At 45.1% G+C, this 12560-nt stretch overlaps 1 protein-coding gene across 1 annotated transcript in view; it reads right to left on the reverse strand.

Moving 5' to 3' along the window:
* Nucleotides 1-12560, reverse strand: part of MRC1 (mannose receptor C-type 1) — a 343694-nt gene that overhangs the window by 48608 nt on the left and 282526 nt on the right. The window lies entirely within an intron of this gene.

Below are 12560 nucleotides of genomic sequence, written 5' to 3' on the forward strand. Positions count from 1 at the left end.
ATATTTTGTGGCCCTTCCCTTGACTATGGAATCATGGGAAACCAGAGCACTACTCAAAACTATGCCATATAAAAGAGGCAGACTTAGTAAAGTTCTTCAAAAGAAAGTACCGGTATATGAAATTATATGCTATACAGAGTAACTACAAAATGAATAGATTTTGATCTGGGCTATACATTTATAAACATTTAATTAGATCCTCTAGGGATGATTTTCAAACTATCTGCTTTGCAGAAAAATCCATAAGTACATTTTCCCCCAAATTCTATATATGGCATCCAAAGATGCACGCACAGATCTGTGAACACTGTCGATATATGCACACAACTTAAACGGTTAACATGCCAGTCAACGCTGATAACTGACCACTAACGAGCAATTATCGGCACTAATTGGAATTTATATACACATCCTTCTATGCGCAATCTATAAAGTTCTGCGTGAAGTTTCTAAGTTACACAACTGAAAAGGGGGTGTGATGAAGGGTTGTGTCTATTACTGGCATGTAAAGTCACCACCAAATTATAGGCCTGCTCTTAGCAAGCCTAACTGCTGGCGCATACATTGTTCAGTGCTAAACGTGATTCTGTACCACATGGTTTTCGGCGTGATTTTCTCAAAACTGTTGGTGTTGTTTAGATCAGCTTGAACTGTGTTGACCTGAGGAACTTAGGTGTGCTGGAAGGTCTAGGGTGCTGCTTGCAATCAGGGTGACTGGGCCATAGTATAAACATGTGCTGGATCCTGAATTGTACCTCATATCCCATACTAGAGTGCTTTGTGCTTCACCAAAGATCTTGAATATCTACCTTATGCAGTGCTATGGGCCCCTCATTGGATCACTACAGAGCTGTGTGTAAACCAGTGGCCTAGTGGTAATGGCTCGGGACTAAGTGCCAAGCAAACCAAATTCAATTCCCACCTCATCTACAGCTGATGTGTTCACCCAACCCTGTAATAGTGTTTTGGGACTGACAACCAGACCTTGGGAAGAGGCTGTTGTAGAGCTTGCACAGATCTTAGTCAGAGGTGAGGACATATGACCACCTCTGGGAAAAGGGGTTTAAAGTTGAATATTGGCAATGTGCAATATGGCCATTTTGTCAAATAAAGGGTCCCTTAAGTAGTTTCCAAAGTGAGACAACTTAACCTCTCCTTTGCCACATAGAAAGATGGGTTATGGACTGTTGCATAACAAGTTGGTGGGTCTCTCAGACTTCAAGAGTACCACATTGTGTCTGTAGACTGTAGTCACTTTTCCCCAGAGATAAATGCACTTTTACACTCAGAGATGTACATGCTCTCCTCCTAAGGCATCAGTACAGATGCCTGTGAGCTACAGCTATGTAGCAGATGAGGTGGCCTAGTGGTTTCATAGGTGGTGGGTTCAAATCTCTAGGAAATGTGTGTTGTGAAACATTTATGCAGAACATGGGCTCTGAAAGAGTGGAAACTGGATTCCTAGCACACTTTTTCCAGTGCGTAAATGGCAACCACTGTGTATTTTGATGACGCCTGAATTCTGCATCAAAATTTGTACTTCCTATTAACAGTAGCCAAGGTGAGTGGTATTTCTGTTTTTAAGGACTCAGGTACTGTGTTGCCACGTTTTAGATGCTATTTTGCATTTAAAGTGTATGCCTTGAGTGCACTGTACAGCCTATTCACTTGCATTCTGTCCTTCCTACTCTGCCCCACTCACCTCCTGTCCCTTACGCTCACCCTCCATACCATCCCTGTGTCTGTGTGTCTGCAGTCTATGTCTGTGTTACTGCATATCATTGTTACTGCATTTCACAATCTGCAGAAATACACACGAGGGGGAGAGGGAGAGGCTTGGTGCAGCAGATTACATAGGTCTAGGACATGGTTCATGGACTTCACCAATAGCCAGTGTATACACAGGGAACCTATGTGTTAAGGAGACCATCAAGTACCTATGTGAGCAGCTGCAGTAAGATATGGAGGTCAGTACTTGGAGGGGACATGCCCTGCCACTGCCTGTTAAGGTCATTGCTGTGCTAGCTTCCCTGTACACAAGAACCTGGCAACCTCCTCTGGGTGCAGGCCTCAGGGAGCCAGCCATCTCATGTTACATTGTGCTTTTCCTGGACTGCTGTCTGAGCAGGGATACTCGGAACAACAGCAGACCATGACTGCCCTGTATGAGTTGGCATGCCCCCAAGGTGAGGAGGGTGCTAACAATACTCAGTGGATATGCTGACACACACACACAATAGAGATGTGTTTTGAAAGTGTAACAGGCAGGTGACCACGGCTAGTCCCTGAGAGCATAGCTGCTGAAGCCCAACGTGCACCCACAGGGAGAGGATGAAGAGAGGTACAATGATATGCCATTTCCTGGATCAGTTGGAGGGGGGGTGGGAAGCTGTACAGACCCACCAAAGTATATGAAAGTTTTACAGAATGCCGCATTAACCTAGCACTGAAGCGCTACATGCCTGAGCCAGGGAGGAACATGACTGCAGATGAAGGAAATGAGGCACCTCAGGAACAGACCCAACAGAGAGGACAGCATGTAAAAAAAAGAATTGATCCAGACACAGTTCTAGTGAAAACGGTAACAGTTTTATTGCCATGTTTAACACTGCAACAAACAGAAAAAAGCCCACCTTCCCCCACCCCCTCCCCATCCCTACTCCCCCAACCCCCCTCTCCCTCCCCACTTCATCTTTACTCCCCCCAACCCCCCTCCCCACACCATAACAGAAGAGGGCCAATATTGAAGTCACTGTCTCCTGGCAGCATCTGCCATTGCCCAACTGTGAGGTGAAAGATCCAAAGGGAAGGCAATGGCAACAGTATACATAGCAAAGCTCTAAGACAGAGGCAGAGTCACTGGTAGCGCAGTGTCCCTGAGGCCACTGGGGAGGGAGGCATGTGCCACAGATACCCCTTAACTTTGGCACCTCCCATTCCAATCATCCATCCCCACCCACCTCTGCTGCAGCTGATATGCACCCAACTAGTGGACAGTTGGCTGGGGGAAGGCCCAGGGGTGGAGGCCCTGGTGGTGGGAGGCTGGCAGATGGGTGAAGCTCTGGGAGGGCTGGAAGAGATGCCTGCTGTGCTGACTTGCCTGAGGAGCTGGGGGATAAGGGAGGTGAGGGTGATGCTGATGTCCTCCATGGCACATTATGTGCCCTCCATGCTGTTACTTAGGGAGGTGAGGCAGGTCAAATATTGCTTCTCAAATGACCTCCTGGCACAAACCTCCACTATGAGAGCATCCAGCCTCTGAATGAGCCTCGTGACCTCTTCCATGAGCAGGCCCTGCTCCTGGTGGATGTTGTGGCCTGTGGTCACTAAAGGTTGTCTTCATCCTGCTCAGGGTGGCCTTGGTGGTATTTTGGGGCATCCTCCTCCCCCAACTGATGGCCATCCTCCTCCTCCTCCTCCTCCATGGGGTCATATATATTCGACTCCAGCTCTTCAAGGTCATCATGCTCAGCCACCTCCAGTTGCTTCTCAGATGCTGCTGTTGCCGCTGTTGGTGGTGGTGCTGCAGCTTTTCCTGCCCCTTCCAGCAGTTTTTTCCTGCTGATCCTCCTCCTCCTCCCTTGGGGTTTCTGGACCCTGGCCTCAGGTAGCTTGAGCATATGCATGAAGGGACAACATATGATATTAGCATTGGCTGACATGTCCAATGGACACATTTGACATGCTGGATAAATATGACCACTCAACTCACTGCCAGCTAAGGGATCTGCTGAGGTTGACATAGCTGCTTCCTGATGGGGAAACTGTTCTCTTTCTGACCTATTGATGTACATGTTAGTGTCACAGATCAAAGAACCTTAAATGTGAACATCACTATTAGTCACTTTTGTTTATGATACCATGAGTCAAGCTGGGGTCATTAGCATAGTGGGTCCTAAGTGGCGAATGAGGAGGGGGGAAGTGGCATGCAGTCAGCCCCCCACTCCACAAGGTAGCAGGTAAGATGGTTTTTGGAGTTATCCCTCAACAAATTATGGCACCGGCTAAGCAGGGCAGCAAGGCAAGGCCAAGAGGCACACACAGACAGACCACAGACCGTCACCATTCAGATGCTGCAGCCTCATTGTCGACTCGGTTATATGGCGAAAAAAGGCGGCAGGCGGCTGCAGTAGCAGTAAACTGCGCCTGCGTGCAGCAGGATCAACATCACATCAGCTGATGCAGGCAGGCGCTGGCTGGCATGCACACGCACAGAAGATGCCTGTAGCCTGCCTGTGTCGGCCCATGCCGCGGCGCATGCATCAGAGGAGCCAGGTGACAGGTGAGGTTGGACGTCGGACTTGGAGCGGTCATGTGATGTAATGACCCGAGAAACCCGGACAAATCAACGAAAAGCTGAAATCCATCCGGACTCCCGATGGCGCCCTCAAAAAGAGGACATGTCCAGGGAAATCCGCACGAATGGTAACCCTGGCTATATTATAACCATACTAGTAAAAAAGGCCTGTTTCTGAAAGAAATTAAACGGGCGCTAGGAAAATGATGATGTAATTGCAATTATGTTGTTAACAGAACCATTACCAAAAATCAGGGTATATAATGAGTAATATTGTGTTTTTTAGAAATTTGTATGTATAGTATTTTCAAAAATAGACAGCAGAATGTAAATAAATGTAATTGCAAACATAATTTTGGTTTAGATTTTTAAAATTTCGTTATAAACAATATTTTTTCCTTTTCACCCAATGTCCAAGTCCCCATCTCCATCCTCCCAATCAATTGCTGCTGTTCCCCCAATCCCCAATCTGCTTTTCCATTCTTTCCTTCCTCTGTCCCCATCCCAGCTTCCAGAGAGAGTATGTGTGAGTTTTGTTTCTGTGGTTTACCTGTTGTGTTGCAACCACTGTCCTTCGCCTCTCAGTCTTGTTGGATGGCTGGATCCCGCTCACGTGCTGGTCTGTGTCCTAATTTTTTTCTTCTGTTGCTTTCCTTTCATGTTGTTGGCCGCTGCCGTTCAGCTCTCACTGGCGTTCGAAGGCTGAAGCGGCTCCCGCTGTTCTTTATTGTCGCTGCCGTTCAGCTCTCACTTGCATTCGAGGGCTAAAGCGGCTCCTGCTGTTGTTGGCCGCTGCCGTTAAGCTCTCACTGGCGATCAAGGGCTGAAGAGTCTCCTGCTGTTGTTGGCCGCTGCCGTTCAGCTCTCAGTAGCGATCGAGAGCTGAAGTGGCTCCTGTGTTGCGTGTTGAGGAAGGGCTGAAGCGGCTCCCGCGTTTTGTGTCCAGTAAGGGCTGAAGCTGCTCTCACAGTAAGTTTCTGTGAGAGATTGACAGAAGTGTCCTCGAGATCAACATCCCAGCCCTCTCTTTGTTCTTTTGGTCGCGCGCTTCCTGCCTCCCTGCTTCGAGTAGTAACATCTCCTGACGTCAGGCAAGCAGGCTTCTACTGCAGGAGAGTGACGTCAGGAGACGGTTACGAACATAGTGAGAGACATTGGAACATTGCAGGAGTAAATTATTATATAAGAACATGCTGATAATTGTAAAACTACATGTGCCAGCTGACATGGCTGAGTGTCTAAACTGTAAAAAAAGAAGAATGTGACCAGTTTTGACCAGTACAAACATCTGTGAAAATGGGGAAATGAAACTGACAGAGCAGCCTGACCATTGCACTAGATATAACTGTAGGCTATATACATGTAAGGACTTTTTGTGTAAAAACAGTTGTCACATGATGAGTTGTTTGTACACCTCTATAAAAGATCTGAAAAAGGAGGGAGTATACTTTCCCTGGGTAAGAAGTTAGCCAGAAGTTCTCCCCATAATAACCTGGCTATCATCCATGTAATGCTGATATTCATGTAAGAGAACAATAAAGGTACAGAGTTGCTGACAACGTTGTGTGTTCTAAGTTAGTAATCCACCACTGAGTTATCCTCCACAAGGGTGAGTGTGAGTGAGCGTAGGGGAGGGGGTACTGACATTTCTCCCCCCTCTTGCTACAAGTTGGTGAACCAGCCAGGAGCCCTGGGAGCCAGTAGACGCCACTTCAATTCTCCTGATTTAGTGAAATGGCCTTAGTTGAGTCTTGAATACAGTGGGATCTCGCACCGGCGGGAAGAAATTATCCTGGTCATCTGGATTGGAGGAGTTATCTCGGTTTTCTAGACCAGAAGTGTTATCCCGGGAAGTAAATCTGGAAGAGTGGTGAGTGCATTAACATGCTTTATATTACTTGGAATTATTTTGTTTGATTATGGCAACTCTGTTAGAAAAGTAGCTAATTCTGCACTTGCTGTTGAGAAATTAAGACAAACGTGATGAGTGGCACAAAGGTACTAAAGGACTTACACATTCCTGGCCAACACTGGGATCCCTTGGTAGTAATTGCTTAAGTACATGGATAGCATGCACAAAAAAGAAAAAGAAAAGTAGGAAGAAACATGAGGAAATATTTAAACTATGGTATATGATGGTAAAACAGGAGTGGCTCTCCCAGGATTTAAGGATAGGAGAATCAAATTTAAATCAATCTGATCCCCATCCTTATTCAAAGTCCCATGTTATGGCCAAGTAAAAAGGAGTATAAAAGAGAAGTCAGAGTCTGGAAGTGAGACCCCGGCAGTAGGATACAAAAATCTTGAATTTGTGGAAGAGATATAATTATTGACAGAGACCTAGTCCCACAGTTTCGAAGTTCCCTGTTTTTATCTGCCTCTGGGATCTTCCAAATCCCTAGAAGGAGAGGAATAGTAGATGTCAGCAGAAGGGATATTCCTTTTAGACAATGTCTTGTTTGTCTCTGTGTCACCAGTGTGGTTCGTAAGCTGCTAAATGTATGTGTGAACAGGTCAGGGAACTATAAGGGTATGGCTGACTGCAGTCTCATGCTGGCACTCTCTGCTTAACTTTATCACCTGTCAGAAGATCTAAGCCAAAGTGTAGGAACAGCCAAACATGTAGTGCAAATAGTACAGAAAAAGCTTATTAGTAAGGATCTTGTCTGTGTAAGAGACAGATAAAGTCATAAAAACTCCTTAGCAGAGTTGACAGCCTGTGTATCTTCCTGACTAGTCTGTGCTGTGTTTAAACAGTAAGAATGAATAACTAATGCTAACATATTTTTCTAAATTGTCCCTAAGTACTTCTCTCCCAGATGAAATTTACCTGGAGGTATAACTTTTGTCCTTCTAGTGCTTGCTGTGTTTTGCAGAAAGATCCAGTTATGCAAACTGAAAAAAGGGGGGGAATATAAACTGTATTTACAAATCAGTTATGGTTCTGAGATACAGCGATCAGAACTGAACACTATACTCAAGATGAGGTTGCACTATTGAGTGATACAGACGAAATCCCTTGGCTTAATCCATGCTGACTCTGTCCCATTAAACCATGTATGTCTATGTGTTCTGTAATTTTATTCTTTATAATAGTTTCCACTATTTTGCCCAGCACTGAAGTCAGGCTTACCAGTCAGTAATTTCCCAGACTTACCGGTGTGTAATTTCTGGAACCCTTAAAAAAAAATCCAGGTACTATGGACAAATTTAATGACAGGTTACAGAACACTAGCAGCAGATCAGCAATTTCATGTTTGAGCTCTTTCAATACCCTAGGGTATTACCATCTGGTCCAGGTGATTTATCACTCTTTAATTTTCCAATTTGGTTCAGTACATTTTCCAAGTTCAAGAAGATTTCTTTCATTTCCTCCAGTTCTTCACTTCATCTGAAACGGGAGGGGGGGGGGGGACTATACTTTCCCTGGGTAAGAAGTTATCCAGGAGAAGTTCTCCCCATAATAACCTGTGCGTGCTTTGTATTATAGACTATCATCCATGTACTGCTGAAATTCATGTAAGAGAACAGTAAAGGTACAGAGTTGCTGACAGCATTGTGTGTTCTAAGTTGGAAATCCACCACTGAGCTATCTTCTATAAGAGAGAAGGTTATCCTCCACAAGAATGAGTGTAAGTGTAGGGGAGGGGGTACTGGCCTTTCCCCCCCACTTGCTATGGTTCTTCATGGAATGGCCGATGGTACAGCAGGGGCGGCAGCAACAGAAGAGAGGCCAAGGCTAGATGCAGCAGGTGTACAGGCCCAGGATCAACTTGCTGGACATGACAGATGATCAATATATAGGCTACTACTGGTTTAATAGAGAGACCATTGAACACCTGTATGAACAACTGGAAGAGATCCTGGAGACCACCACTTTGACGGGGCATGCCCTTTCAGTCCATGTGCGAGTGACTATGGCCCTGGCCTTCCTGGCAACTAGCATCTTCCAAAGGCCTCTGGGAGCTACAGCAGACATATGCAAGCCATCTGCCTCATGTATCATAAACAAGTTTCTTCAAGCCTTTTTGAAAAGGGATACCCTTTACATCCGGCTCCCCTTGTATGAGGCAGAACAGCAACAGACAATGGCCTTTTATCAGTCAGCCCCTTGGTGTAATAGATTGCACACATGTGGCCCTCAGGCCACCTTCAGCCACTGAGTGTGAGTACAGAAACCAAAGAGCCTATCACTCACTGAACATGCATGTGGTCTGTAATGCAGCAATGGAGATCACAGATGTGTGTGCAAACTTTTCAAGATCCTGCCATGATGCACATATCCTTTTACGCTCTGGCTTCCATGATGCCTTTCAGAGGGGAGAGATCAGAGGCAGCTGATTATTAGGTGAGAACCATCCTACATCCCAAACACCCTTTTAATAATCATTGATTATATCGCTTTCTTTTCACCACAGGTGCATGGCCAGCATGGGACCAGTGATCTGGAAGATGACACAGAACACACTTGTAGGACACGATAACATGCAACAAAAGGTGTGTGTCCCTTCTCTAACATCTTCTGTTTTCTCCTGTCCTCAATGCAGATGACTGGCTATCTCCTTAGGAGCGAGTTGGCTTGTGAACTCCCAGAGGTCAGAGGAGCTGCGATACAACAGAGCCCAAAGTGCAACCCAGGCAGTGATCAAAAAGGCATTTGGCCTTCTCAAGTCCCTCTATTAAACCAGTGCCGGGCTACTGCTTTCACCCTCCTGTAGATTTCAACCTCTTCTTCTACCTCAGTCTCACTGCTTTTTTTTCTTTGAAGATCACTCCATCTGTCTATTGGCTCCTCTGCCTCTCTGAGTATCAGTCATTTAATGACCCCCTGCTAAGTCCCTTTCTTCCTTTCTCACTGACTTTGATGCCTGGCTTTCCTTCTTTCTTGAACCTTCATCTCCTTCCCTCATTCTTGAGGATTTTAACATTCATGCTAATGATCCCTCTGACTCTTATGTTTCTCAGTACCTGCTTTAACATCCTCATTAAATCTTCAACTGTGCTCCACTACCCCCACTCACCAGAATGGCCACTGTCTTGATCTTATCCTCTTCTCAAACTGCTCACTCTCCAGTTTCTGTGCCTCAGCTCTTCCCCTCTCTGACCATCATCTAATAACTTTCACGCTTAAACACCCTCCTCCCCAGTCCCGTCCAATCTTAACCAATACATTTAGAAATCTTCAGGCTATTGACCCTCCTACTCTGTCCTCCAGTGTTTCAAATCTCTTCTCTACCACTATCAGGCTCATTTTCGAAAGAGAAGGACGCCTATCTTTCAATACAAATAGGAAGATGGGCATCCTTCTCCCAGGGTCGTCCAAATCGGTATAATCAAAATCCAATTTTGGACGTCCCCAACTGCTTTCCGTTGCAGGAACAACCAAAGTTCATGGGGGCATGTCGGAGGTGTAGCGAAGGCAGGACTTGGGCGTGCCTAATACATGGACATCCTTGACCCATAATGGAAAAAAAAGGGCGTCCCTGACGAGCACTTGGACGACTTTACCTGGTCCTGTTTTTCTTACAACCAAGGCACAAAAAGGTGCCCGAACTGACCAGATGACCACTGGAGAGAATCGGGGATGACCTCCCCTTACTCCCCCAGTGGTCACTAACCCACTCCCACCCTCAAAAAACATCTTTAAAAATATTGATTGCCAACCTCTATGCCAGCCTCAGATGTCATACTCAGGTCCATCACAGCAGTATGCAGGTCTCTGTTCTTTCCTGGTTTTCTTCTTATCTCTCCCATTGTACTTTTAGTGTATACTCTGGTGGATCCTCCTCCACTTCTATCCCACTGTCAGTTGGTGTACCTCAGGGATCTGTCCTGGGACCTCTTCTTTTCTCCATCTATACTTCTTCCCTTGATACTCTGATCTCATCCCATGGTTTTCAGTACCATCTTTACGCTGATGACTCCCAGATCTACCTCTCCACACCAGAAAGCTCAGCAGGAATCCAGGCTAAAGTATCAGCTTGCCTGTCTGACATTGCCGCCTGGATGTCTCACCGCCATCTGAAACTAAACATGACCAAGACTTAGCTTCTTATCTTTCCCCCTAAACCAACCACTCCTCTTCCCCTATTCTCTATTTCTGTGGATAACACTCTCATCCTCCCTCCCCGTCTCATCAGCTCGTAACCTTGGGGTCATTTTCGACTCCTCTCTCTCCTTCTCTGCACATATTCAGCAGACTGCTAAAACCTGTCGTTTCGTTCTCTATAATATCACCAAAATTCACCCTTTCCTTTTTGAGCACACTACCAGAACCCTTATCCACACTCTTATCACCTCTCACTTAGACTATTGCAAATTGCTTCTCACAGGTCTCCCACTTAGTCATCTCTCTCCTCTTCAATCTGTTCAGAATTCTGCCGAACGACTTATATTTCGCCAGTGTCGTTATTCTCATATTGGCCTTCTCCTCAAGTCACTTCACTGGCTCCCTATCCATTTCCGCATACAGTTCAAACTCCTCTTATTGACTTATAAGTGCATCCACTCTCATCTCGCCATACACTCCTCCCCGGGAACTCCGTTCACTGAGTAAATCTCTCTTATCTGCACCCTTCTCCTCCACCGCTAACTCCAGACTCCATTCCTTTTATCTTGCTGCACCATATGCCTGGAATAAACTTCCTGAACCGGTCCGTCAAGCTCCATCTCTGGCCGTCTTCAAATCTAGGCTAAAAGCCCACATTTTTGATGCTGCTTTTAACTCCTAACCCTTACTCACTTGTTCAGTACCCTTATTTTATCATCCCCACCTTAGTAATTCCCTTATTTCTTATTTGTCCTGTTTGTCTGTCCTAATTAGATTGTAAGCTCTGTCGAGCAGGGACTGTCTCTTCATGTTCAAGTGTACAGCGCTTGCGTACGTCTAGTAGCGCTATAGAAATGATAAGTAGTAGTAAACATATCACCACCTTGGAAAGCAGACTGTGGAGTACCTCAAGGATCACCGTTATCACCAACACTTTTCAACATAATGATGATCCCACTGGCCAAGTCCTTATCAAAGCAAGGCCTCAACCCGTTCATCTATGCAGACGATGTCACAATATACACACCCTTCAGACATGATCTAACAGAAATCAACAACGAAATTAAACTCGGTCTGAATACCATGGACTCATGGGCTAATTCTTTTCAACTGAAACTGAATACTGAAAAAACACACTGTCTCATCCTCCCTTCTCAACACAACATGTACAAGCCCAAAACCTTAATCACCCCAAGACCCACCCTCCCTATCTCAGACAGCCTAAAAATATTTGGCGTGACAATCGACTGCAACCTCACATTCAAGAGTCAAGTGAACTCCACAACAAAGAAAATGTTCCACTCAATGTGGAAACTTAAACGCGTAAAACCTTTCTTCCCGAGAGAAATATTTCGTAACCTAATACAATCAATGGTACTAAGTCACGCAGACTACTGCAACGGAATCTCCACGGGATGCAAAGAACAACTCACAAAGAAACTCCAGACCGCTCAAAACACAGCAGCCAGGTTGATATTTGGCAAATCGTGATTCGAAAGTGCCAAGCCCCTCCGAGAAAAACTGCACTGGCTTTTTTTTTTAATTTGTAGCAATTGTATCCCACATTTTCCCACCGATTTGCAGGCTCAATGTGGCTTACATTTGCCGTTATGGGTAACAGAGTTACAAATGGTCTTGTATTAATGTGAACATACATGGTAAGAAGTATATAATGGAACATACATGGAACATAACATAGATGGTACAGATCATGGTATAAATACAATGTATATATATATATATATATATATATATATATATATATATATATATATATATATATACACCAGTTCCAATCAAGGAACGTATTACTTTCAAGATCTGCGTCCTGGTCCACAAAATCATATACGGCCAAGCTCCAGGATACATGACAGATCTCTTAGACCTACCAACAAGAAACATAACCAGATCATCCCAAACATACCTAAACCCCCATTACCCAAGCTGCAAAGGACTTAAATACAAAGCAACCTATGCATCCAGCACACAACTATGGAACGCACTGCCAAAAGCTGTGAAAACAACCTACGACCACCTAAACTTCAGGAAATCATTAAAAACCTACCTGTTCAATAAGGCATATCCCACTGACCCAACATAAATACCTACACTCTGCAACACAGCAAAATCAAAGCTCGTGATGGACACTATTAATCCTTTCCTCTCCCCAACTCCCATTGTATCAGAAACACATGTACCTTTATTCAACTACAA

Source organism: Microcaecilia unicolor, chromosome 1 (genome assembly GCF_901765095.1).
Source record: "Microcaecilia unicolor chromosome 1, aMicUni1.1, whole genome shotgun sequence".
Taxonomy (NCBI): domain Eukaryota; kingdom Metazoa; phylum Chordata; class Amphibia; order Gymnophiona; family Siphonopidae; genus Microcaecilia; species Microcaecilia unicolor.